This window comes from Heterocephalus glaber, unplaced genomic scaffold (genome assembly GCF_053883595.1).
Source record: "Heterocephalus glaber isolate CG9 unplaced genomic scaffold, H.glaber_assembly_v1.0 deba00001547, whole genome shotgun sequence".
Taxonomy (NCBI): Eukaryota; Metazoa; Chordata; class Mammalia; order Rodentia; family Bathyergidae; genus Heterocephalus; species Heterocephalus glaber.
In genome coordinates, this window is record NW_028258340.1 from 12,981,609 (window position 1) to 12,992,334 (window position 10,726).

Genomic DNA, 10,726 nt, shown 5'->3' on the forward strand with positions numbered 1-10,726 from the left:
CCTCTTAAGTGAAATAAATAGGACACACGTGTAAATACCGAATAGTTTCTCTAGTTTGAGAAACTGAAAGTGCAAATAAGGATTAAAATGATTAAAATGAATAAATGATAATTTGAAATAGGAAAAGGTCCAAAGGTGGAGGGGTGGTGGGAGGGGAAGGGGACATGAAAGAAGGGAAAGGAAAAATTATGAGAAAAGAAAAAAATGGAAATGAAACCTATGTAAATAGGGTAGGGTGGAGGGGGTGAAGGGCGCACAGGTAATGGGAAAAAAAATAAGAACCAAGATACATCATGTACAGGTACAAGCACCCAATGATAAATGTAAACATATTGTATACCTAAAATGTACCAATAAAAGTATTTAAGGGAAAAAAGTGTAATTAGGTTCAATATCTCCAATATTCAAGCTATGCTGTTCACACAGGTAGTACCATATATGAGGTTAAGTAATGTGACCTTTGCTGTATGGAAACAAATTAAAAACCACTAGTTATATTTTTTTATGTGGAGCAACACAACATTGAATTTCTAGAGAAATTTCTTTGGAATACAAAAGAATTCAGCCTGACTATACCTGGCATCAATGGAATGCAGTAGAAATTATGTAAAATATATTCAGTTGTTAGCTCTTTTATGCCTTTTAGTCTCTTTTTCTGTAAAACAAAATGACTTATACACTGCTTTGTGTAGCTATTTTTTAGAGTTTATGAGACATAAATATTAATTAATTACATTTAATGCTTGGATCAGCATTCTCCAAACCTGAGTTGCATACCTGTTCTAAGGAAAGCTGTGCACTAGTACTGGGGATTATAGGGTCAGTGGGAATGAAGAGCAGCCTGTAGAGTTTTAAGTTGGGAGCAATAGCCTTAAAGAGGTAATAATAGATCTGATATCCAAAGGACAAGTAAAAAGAAGGTATGAGTAGAAGTCCACAACAGTTTGTCAGAAAAATATATTCCTTAAAGCATAGTGTTTGGAGCTTCTTAAAACTCCAAGTTCTCAGGGGAAGTTAATATTATTTTAAGCCAGAAGTGGGTCAGATGGGGCTGTAGGAATGGGGAGCAGGCCTTAGATTCTCAAAATGTGTTTCTCTTATTTTAAACCCAAAACCCTGTAGTGGAAAATTGTTGTTCAATATTACCTGTTGACCATGAGTAATCCAGAGAGAAATTTTCAACTATGACTGAAGTTGTAGGCATTCTCCTTTCTTCTTCAATGTAGGTGAACAGTAAACAAACTGAATATGTTTCTGCATATCATATCCCAGGAGTTTCTGTGGAATGTGGATGAAACTCCCTTGAGTGTAATTACTGAAAATCAAATGAAGAGCGAGATGCCTTCTCATGACCTAGCAGAGGGAGTGCTCACTTCAATCAAAGCAACATTTTCCCCATGCTACTTGGCTTTGAACTCAGGGCCTTCACATTGAGCTTCATCATAAACCCTTTTTTATTTTTATTTTTTTATTTTTGACACAGGATCTCACTAAATTACTACGTTACCCAGAACTCCTCCCAGAAAGATGAGATTAAAAGGTTGTACCACCACCCCCAAATCCAAAGGAAAATTAAGCACGTTATCTTGAGTGTAATTTTATAAGTAATAAATACGGGTTAAAATTTTTGTTGGGATAAAATGAATGAATGTAGGATTTACATTGAAAGGTAGCTATGAATGAAGAAAGGAGCTTGAATTTCTACATTTGAATCATACAACTGAGAAACGCACCTAACACCTACAGTAAATACTAACCACGGAGAGCAAAAACATTATAGTTTTAATTGCCAATGAAAATTTTTGTCTGATCTGATAATCTATGTCACATAGCACTTTGTTTTCTGAGAGCCTATAGTTAGAATGCACACAGATAAGAAAATAAAGATATGAGATCAACATAAACCAATAACTACTCCTCATAAAGTCCAAAACGATGCCAATAATTTTGCTTTGCTTTTCATATGCTTGGCACACCTTATAATTGTCCTATAAGATAGCAATTACTAAAGGAAATAGCCAAGATGAGAGAGCTTGAGATTGTGTCCTCTTTCACATATCTGGTACAAGAAGACTGGGACTACAGTTTTTAATGGGTTCATCTAGAGCTCAATCTGTTTCATTCTTTCTACCTCAAATTAAACCTGTGTCTCTCTTCTTATTCCTACTCTCACACGTTGATAATCATTCTCAGGACATGAAAATAAAAATCCTGATAGAAATGGACTTAAACAGGATTTTAAAAGCAAGTCTGAATACAACCTCAGATTTATCTGCTTTCCTCATTTAGACACTGTACTGCTTCCCCTTACCCTGCGGTTACTTGAGAAGTGACTATGCCTCAGGGGCTGGCATTTTGTCTACTCCCATTTCTCTCTGTATTTCAGCACCCTTCTCTTGGTCTTCTCCAGGATGCCCTCTTCTCCATACTGGATCCAGACCTGCTGACCTTCAGTATGTCCTCCTGTGAGGGCTGCACCCTGCTCTCATGGGAACAAACAAGGCAGAATCACCTGTCCTTGCCCTGGCACAGAGCATTCCAAGTCCTTGTCAGTCCCATTCCTCAGACTGGTACTCCTCTGATAACACATCCTGTTCCAAGTAGAAGATACATTTGCCAGTGAAACTAAGGCCTGACCACCTTCCTGGGAACCTCTACCTTGTCTTTAAAATATTTTTCCAGGAAGCTGGTAAATCTAGTCGCATTTTCTATAACACCCATTGGGAGAGCTAAACCTGTAGTTGGAGACGCCATTTGGAAGTCACAATGACATCTGCAGTGGAATTTTACTAACATGTTATATTAGAAACTGGTCACTGATCACACAGATCTATAAATGAGCCTACCGGTGCAATTGAACATGGTGAATAAACAGAATTTTATGCATGTCATCTCCCAGGAGTTTCAAGGAGTAATATCTCCTGAAATTGGTTACCTAAAATCCACTGGGATAAGTGTAATATGCCATAGTCTTGGATATGCAGTGCTCATTTAATTCAAAGAAAAATTTAAATAATTTACCCTCTGTGTAGTTTGGCAAACAAGTAAGAGTAAAAATTATTTGGAGGGGTTTAAAGAATAACAAAACGGGAATTGGAAGAATCTCTGTGGAAATTAATTAAGGCTGCTTTACAGCAATAAAGGAGGAAAGGCTAAAATCTTGGAAATCTTTGTGCAACAAACATCATGATTATTTTAATAAAATCTCTAGTCGCCTAGAAGGTGAAACCTGTTTTATTGGTAGACATGTTATTTTTGGTTAGCAAAGATAGAAATAATTCATCATCTTTCCACTGCCTTTATCTGACTGCCTGGCACAGGAGAAAAATCATATTTTTTGCTTTTCCTCATTCCTGGGGGCACACTAAGTATTCAACTATGTTCTCTCATCTTGAAGACAGTAGAAATTCAGATTTTGAGCATATAGCAGTAGGGAGAAAGTTTGGATTCTATTAAGATTTCAGATATTAATGCATAGACAATTGCAAAAAGGTACTGTAATATTTTGCAACTAAAATATCCCACAAAGTCCTACTGATTTGATTGTGAGAATTGCTCAAGCCCTAAAGCAATGGAGCCAGATGACTATGCACTAAAATCTGAAAATATGAGCCAAAATAAATCTCTCCTCCTCTATGTTCCTTTATATTTATTTTTTCATGAATTTAGTCACAGAAACAGAAACTTTATTAAAACAGACATCATTGGATCAAAAAGGTAAAAATGTCAACCAATGTGGTGCTACATACCTGTAATCTGAAGAATCAATTAGGCTACTGTTGAAGGATCTAAGTTCAAGCCCATGGCAAAGTAGTGACTTAGGCAGACCCTGTCTGAACATAAAAATGAAAAAAAAATTTCCATAGGTAGTTCAATGCAATGGCCCTGAATTCAATCCCAAGGGGGAAAAAGGCAAAATCTCATTCCTTATACTGACTATATAAGGTCCTTTGCAAAAATTAATGTGAGCCTATATTTGGAGAGAATGTCCAAAATAAAACACACACACACACACACACACGCATTGCTAGGATCTTTTTTAAAAGTTTGGAAAATTTCAAGGAAATATGACCTCCTTAGAAACTCAGCCAGGAAATAAAGATGATGATTATTATAAAAAAATCAAATAGTTTCTGTCTATTGAATACCTACTATGTAAGTGCAAAGGAAATTGCAAATAGTCTTTTATAGCTGGTCTTCCTCTCCTTCCTGAGTCTATGGAGAGAGTACAATACAAAGTGCCTCTGTAGTTATAAATAAACACATGAGTAGCCCTGTCATTGATACGTGACTCAAAGTAATAGCTCCCATTTCCAGTCCAAGTGCTCGACAGTCTCTTTACCACCTTCCGTGCTTTTCATAGAGATCATGTGTTTATAAGTTAGACCTGCAAGAAGAAAGTAATTCAGGCTGTTTTGTTGCCTGTCAGCAGAGAATGTCTGCCCATCCACATGTAACATTTAATATCCTCAGTCAGGAGTGGAAGTTCAGACTATCTTCATTAGAAGTAGAAGTTGTATGACTCATACTTAAGTATAAATTATTAAAACTTTTAAACATTCCAAAAGAATAAGTCAACATTTCAGATGCAGTAAAATTAAAATAAGAAGACACCAGAAAACAAGCAAATACTTACATAATTTTTCCTTTAGACAATTTTACACATTTGTTATATGATACTAGGTACAGTTGAGTTTTATGATTTACTTTTTTTTCACTTAGTGTAATTTACCTGGAAATTGACTGAAATTATTGCCTGTACCACTTTCATGATCTTTTCTATTGTGGCTTGGTATGTCTTATGAAAAACAGAACTTTTTTATCTCTTTTTTTCTCTTAGTGGTACTGGGGATCAAACTTAGTAATGCTCTACCAATGAGATACTAGTGGCCCATTTTATTTTTAATTTTATTGTTTATTTTTATGCAGGGTCTCTCCAATTTGCCCAGTCTGGCCTTTAACTTGCCATCCTCGTACTTCAGCCTCCTGAGTAGCAGGGATGACAGATATGCACCACAAACATCTAAGTAATGCTATTTTATCTGTATACTCAGATGAGGGCATTTGTTTTCCTTCCAAGATTCAGCCTTTACCCGTAAAGCTGATATGAACGTCTATACTCAGTTTTGTGTAAGTTTGAGCACGATATTTCCCTTATTTTGGAAGATATCCAATAGAGACCTGTGAGAAAACATGTACATTCACTGTCTTAAAAATTCTCAAACTATTTTTGACAGAGCTTGGATTATTTTGCAATTATACAATTAATGTATGAGCCATCCATCTGCTCTATGCACTCAACTTAGTATATTTAGTAATTGTTGAAGCCATTTTAATAAGGTGTATATTGTCCACACATAGTGGCTTAATTTGCATTTTCTTAAAGGAATGCATTTACACTGTTGGTGGGACTATAAATTACTAAAAGAACATGAAAAGAAGTAAGGAGAGTTCTCAACAAAAGAAAAAAATCTAACAAGGATAATTCCATTTGTGCCAGTTATATCTCTCCTGGTTATATTCCCCAAAGAGTGACATCAATCTATTGTGATACATGCATGCTTATTTTTATAGCAGTTTAATAACTAAGCTCAATAAACAGACCAGATACCCATCAATAGAAAAATTGATAAACAAAATGTGATATACATGAATACTATTCTTTCATAAAGAACAATTAAATCATGTTATCTACAGAAAAAGTGGACAGATTTTGAGAATTTAATGTTAAGTAACAAATCAGACACAAAAAGTTAGATATCCCATGATATCACTTATAGGAGAAACCTAAAATATGAATAAATTAAAGAGTAAAGTAAAGGAGAGATGGTAGGAGACAAAAAGACATGCTCTTCTGAGCTGCAGAAAAGGTCAAGGGAATAGATGAGGGCAAGTAAGCAGGGAAAAGAACAGAAAATTATGTTACATACATGTGCTAATTCTGCAAAATGAATGTAACTAGTATGTACTGCAAAAATATACTACTAAAAGAAAATGATGTTTAACTTTTTCATCTGTTTTTTTTTGCATGCATATGTCATATTTGGAAAGTATGGTCCAAGACTTATGGTGTTTTCTCTTTCCTCTTTGCTTCTTATTGATAATTTTAGGGTTCCTTTTTAGTTAGAAACATCCCCTGTGTTAATATGTCATTTGTAAATAGATTCTCTTAGTTTCTTGATAGCAATTTTCTTGTCTTATCAGTGTCTTATTTTTAACTGTGATTAGTACTCATATAGAGATGTGTCCTTCATACTTCTAAAGCCGATTTTAAGCATTGTTCATTGAAGAGCACAGGGTCACGCCATGGGAGTGGAGAAAGTCAATGATCTACATTTGAACACAGTGGCAGGATATCTTAGACAGAACCTTTCAAATTTTTCTTAGTAATTCTAAAAATATCTAGGATGAGTGGTAATTTCACTGTTATCATGGCTGATGAATGAAAACATATGAAAGTATATGAGTATTCAATTGCTTGGGGTAGCCTGAATCTAGAGACTATGGGATCCACATGAAGGTTCTTACTGGGTGAATACTGACATTTTGTTATTATTTTTGTAGAGTAATAAGATTTGTATGAGAACAATACCAGAATGAATCATTTATACTAAGGCATTTAGTATTTATTACATATATTCATATACATATAATATTCATAATGTAAATGACTTTTAAACAAAGAAAACTCACCACACTGGCCACTAAATAATATCAAAAACTCGGGGATCACAGTCTTATTTATCAGATTTTCCTTGCAGTAAGTAAACCTTTAGAAAAAAATTATCTTCAGGAGGTCAATTTTAGCAGGTAATGGAAAGGAATTGATCAGCAAATTTTGTCTCTAACATCCCATCTCCTATCCTAGGCCCCCTTCCTTGTGTTGCAGCTTCCTCATTGTGCTGCGACTCTGATTTATTTTTTATAAACATTAGGCAAAGATGTCAAAACATTAAAAGAGACGTTATTGCCCACTCAGACTGTAATCAGAGAGATAGAATCCGAAATATAAATTGCCATAAAAGAAATCTGAAAGAATCTCACACCCTTTTCCCCAAAAGTAAGCAAAGTGAAGAGGATAGATATGCCCCTGCTGCCAGCCCTTGCAGGCATGGACTCTTATGGCTAGATGTGGGAAGTAAGATTCAGAGTCTGAAAGGTTGTCAGATTAATTTTTCAGAATAATGAGAGGTCTATCCTTACTTCTTTCCCTTTTTTCAAAGTTATTCCTGAGACTTGCTACTTTGGAGACACCTAGCATTTTTCTTGGCCATTGGAGAGCCACTTCCACCATCTCTACAGCTTCAGGTGTATGTTTCATCCACAAGAACCAATGAAGGGGTCAGCAGACCAAAGGGGCGGAAACTTCAAGCATTTCCCAGGCCCAGCTTGCAATGAAAACTTGTTCAAACAGATTCTAAGAAAGATATTTTCATTGCTCTTAGATTCTCCCTTACCCTTCCTTCTCTCTCTCTCTCTCTCTCTCTCTCTCTCTCTCTCTCTCTCTCTCTCTTCTTGTGCTGGGAATGAAGTCAGGGCCTCAGTACAGAGCTACATCTCCACTCCATTTATTTATTTATTTATTTATTTATTTAATTTGAAAACAAGGTCTCACTGGGCCAAGGATTTAGCTCAGTGGCACCACACCGGCCTTGCAAGTGCAAGGTCCTGAGTTCGATCCCTAGTACGGCGAGGCAGGGTTTCTCATTGAGTTGCTAACAGCTGGGACTGGGCTCAGACTTGCAATCCTCTTGCCACATGCTACCAGAATGCTAGAATTACAGATGTAGACATTTTTCCTTCTGATAGATTCATAATATCAATTTATGATTAATTTGGTTATTGGTTTAATTCTTTATGTCATGCTTAATAGGAAGAGTTTTTTATTTTGTATAACAAATACAAAATTCTATATTTCTTGGTAGTCTGTATCAGGATAATGTGGCATTGAAATCTTTTTATTCCCAATAATGACAAATCTCGGTGCCAAACATTTTTGGTTCAGGAAATTGACAAGGATATATGAAAAGATAGTCAATTCTCAGATTCCATAATAAATTTACCTATGTGTATGAAAAATAAAAACACCTACTTGAATTGGTCGAGCTTTGAGAGAATATAGAAAAAAATTAAATCAAAATAAATTACCTGACGTGCTCTATGGAAGATAGTGTGTTATTGCTTGGGACACTCTGATGTTTTGTTCTTAACAATAATGGAAAGTAGCTGGAATGTCCTGATAGCCAGGAAACAGAGAGCAAAGCTAGGAACAGAGGAGGAAGATAGCTCCTTCCAAGTCATACTCCCAGTAACCCACCTCTTCTGACCAGGCCTTACCTCCTAACACCACATTTTTCTATAGCACCCCCATGACCCAATCATCTTTCAAAACCCCCAGCTGTTTGGAACAACATCTGGATAGAAGCCACTACAACTACACTGGTCTGACTCTCAGTTCCCTAGTTCTATAACTTCTAGATATCTAATAGTCCATCAACAAGAGGCATCGGTATGAAAATAAGTTCCTTGGTGGGTAAGAATGGTTAGAATTTGTCTCCAAGCATCAGGTGGCTTCTGCTCCAAATTCTACATCATCTCTTGACTCTAGCTCCCACTTGGTAAGACTATGTTCTGGTTGCGGTAGAGCCCAATTTCTAGGATCTAAAACCACTATTTTCATGTTTCTCACTATAGATTAGATAGGAAAGGGAATTCCATAACCTGTTATATAATGGTCCTCTTGACTCCCTGCATGTTGGTTTCTGCATGACTTGTCTACTTAATATACTGCTCTAAGTCCTCTCTGAATTATATATTTAGACACATTAGAAAATCCATAACAGTTACTGTTGGCCAATTATGCTAACTGCATTTTTTATACTAAATCCTTACTGAAGTACTAAAGAAAATTCAATTATATCACAACAGTTAAATATATGTATCTCTCCTTCATTATGAAAACTTAAATAAAAAATACTAAAATATCCCTAGATACTGAAACTTCTCAACAAAAATCTTTCTCTTCTGCATCATAGTTTTTTCAAGATTATTTTGCACATTCAGATGCATTTAAATGCATTGTAAATACTCTAAGGGTGTGTAGAGCATCCTCCAAGGTGTATGTTGGGGAAATCGACCAAGAGAAACCAGAGATATATTTGTGGCACAAAAAAGAATGTATTTAAAATATCCAAATATTTCAAAGGTCTAAAGAAAAAATCAAAAAGAAAGCCTAAAAATTGGAAAGTATTGAATAAGGTAAATTCAAAATATATGAGTTAGAAGACAGTGGAATCAACCCACAAAAGCCAATTCTCAAAAAATCTATATGTAACAGATAATTTTATATACTATCAATTATGAAAGAATCCATGTAATTAATATTAAATAACATTGTATAAAATGCAGATTGTAGGTGTTTGACATATTATTGGAAAACATTATAATTATGTTATCACATTACCTCATGATAAACAAATGACAAACAAGGAAAATTTTCTTCATATGGCAGAATTTCAGGTAATAAAATGAGAAAAATAAGAAAATTACATTTTTGCATCCCACAAAGGAGAATAGTTAGTGGTCATTAATGTCAGACTATCAAGACCACCAAACAGGATGATACCCAAATGCTATGTTTCACAAGTGTCCCAAAGGCTCATGTGTTAACGAGGAGCAGTGGACTCCATAGGAGGTGGAGCTTGGAGGAAGAAGTTAGGGTATTTGGAAGGGTGCCTTTGAAGTGGCTGTTGGGACCATGTTTCCCTTTTCTCTTCTCTTAATTCCAAGCTGCCTTGAGGTGACCAAATTTCCTTTACTGCATGAGTTTGCCTTAATCTCCTGCCTCACTACAGGCCAAAAGCAATAGGAAAAAGTGATCATGGACTGAAAGCTCTGAAACACTGAGCCAAAATAAAACATGCCTTCTTTTTAGTTGTTGATCTCAGGTATTTTGTCACAACAACAAAAAACTGACTACCACGAAAATGTTACAAGTCTCTTAATAAAGTATTGAAGTATCACCTCTGGAATGGTTTTGCTGAAGAATAAACATGTTCATAAGAAAATACTAATCTGATCAAATTTACTAGTAACTACTAATGATCTGTATGGAGAGTATGAAGTATGTGTGGTTTACTTTACTGTTGTTTACATTACTTTATGTCTGATAATGCCTATAAAATGGCTTTAGAATAAATACCATACCTACTTATTTGAATACCTAAGTGAATTGGAAGAATGTTAAACCAAATATAAATGACTAAATACCTTATTAGAATTAAAAACATTTAACTGCCAAATATAAACTGAAAACCTATCCCATAATAATGCTCTAAATATCTGTGGATCAATTTAATTTTGAGGTCAGTTAGACTCATGATTGGGCAAATCAACCCAGCATCTTAATTAAATTCATCCAAAGTAAATAAAAATATTTGCTATTACTTGAGTTAACAAGAAACTTCCTCTAATACATATACAAAAGAAGAGGCTTCAAAAAAAAAGGACCTAGGCCAAACCTGCTTCTTCAAAACTGGACTGTAAAATGTTATCAAGTGATGAGATTAGCCAAATAAGTTATATATATGAAAACTAAAAGAGACAGTACTCAGTGAAAATGTAATCATCTACATACACTGTCAGATATCCACCCCCCCAACAAGGAGAGTATCACAAAGTCATTACACTTGATATCTCCCTTACAGGAAGACTTTTTTTTTTAAAA